The sequence below is a fragment of the Daucus carota genome, chromosome 6, assembly GCF_001625215.2.
Source record: "Daucus carota subsp. sativus chromosome 6, DH1 v3.0, whole genome shotgun sequence".
NCBI classification, from domain to species: Eukaryota; Viridiplantae; Streptophyta; class Magnoliopsida; order Apiales; family Apiaceae; genus Daucus; species Daucus carota.
Window position 1 is genome coordinate 3,146,741 of NC_030386.2, and position 1,722 is coordinate 3,148,462.

Genomic DNA, 1,722 nt, shown 5'->3' on the forward strand with positions numbered 1-1,722 from the left:
GCATTCGTCAAAAACTGAAGTCTTTCTACTGCTCCGATTCATCCCGATGCCCACAATATGGTCTTGACAAAAATACATCTATCCCTGGACTCTTTATGTGATATCCAACATATCTGTCCCGTGATACTTTCAAGAAATTCCCGAACCCCTTTGAGTCGTTAAAACCCGCCTTCATAATTTTGCTACGTTCCGTCCCGACTGCCCACTGGTTGTGCACCAAATTCCTTGCCATAGCGGCACCCTCCTTTTGTGCAATCACAAAAGACCGTTCCGGGTGATGCAAATTTCATGACATTCCCGTGTTACTAACCCCTTTGAGAATGCGGTAATAAAAACTCGAATTCGAACTTCATTATATCTGCTACGATTCAGTCCCGACTACCCCAAATATGGCCGTGACCAAATTCATATATCCATAGGGACCCCTTTATGTGGAAATATCAAAAGAAACTGCCCTGGATATTTTCAAGAAATTCCTGTGTGCTAAACCTTTTGAGAATTCGTCAAAAACTCGAACTTCAATATATCCAGCTACGATTCAGCCCTGACTGCCCCAAATATGGTCGTGACCAATTTATATATCCAGAGGGACCCATTTATGTGAATATATAAAAACAATCTGCCAGGGGATATTTTCAAGAAATTCCCATGTACTAACCGCTAGGGCTGAGCATTCGTCGGTTCGGTTTAAAAACGAACCGAACCGAAATAACCGAAAACCGAAATGCAAATTTTTACTAACCGAACCGAACCCGAATAGCGATTAAACCGAACCGAAACCGAACCGAATTAATTCGGTTAATTCGGTTACGGTTATGAAATAACCGATTTTTTTTTTGATTTAAAAAAAACATTATTATGAAAAATCAAAAGTGCGATTAAAAATTAATACACCCAAGCCTTCTAGGAATTAGCAAAATAATCAAGAATTTAGTTTTACACAAATCCCAAATATTCTGGTCAGTTACAACATCACAAGATAGTGGAAGGTACTAGTTCTTAATCGAAAAACAGAATTTAAATGAAGCCAGAAGTGTTCCAGACTTCCAGAGGCTTGTTGTTGCTGCTTTGTTCATACTCAAAGTCACAGGCCAGTAGGCCACCATCTGAAAAACAAGGAAAAACAATGATATAGAGACTAGAGTAGTCGATTAGATACGGGTTAGAATATTAGATACAAATTAGATTAGTACCTTTGAATCTTTGATTTGATTCTTGACTGTTAGATACAGATTCTTGAAGTCGGCTTGTGGCTACTGACCAGTGGAGGCGAGAGACTAGAAAGCGTGTAATTAGGGTTGGGTTCGTGTAGTGTAAGTCTGCTATCTGTTATCTGTATTTCTATTAACTATTTTTATAATATATATATATATATATATAATTTAAAAATAATATATAAATATATTTCGGTTATTTCGGTTATAACCGAATTCATAATTTTAATAACCGAACCGAACCGAATTGTAATTCGGTTAATAACCGAAAACCGAATTAACCGAAATTTTCAGAAAATAAAAACCGAACCTAACCGGAATTGCACGGTTCGGTTTCGGTTTTTCGGTTTCGGTTCGGTTTTGCTCAGCCCTACTAACCGCTTTGAGAATTCGTCAAAAAATCGAACTTCATTATATCTGCTCCGATTCAGTCCCGACTGCCCCAAATATGGTCGTGACCAAATTATGTATCCGAAGGGACCTATTTAAGTGGAAATATCAAAAGAAA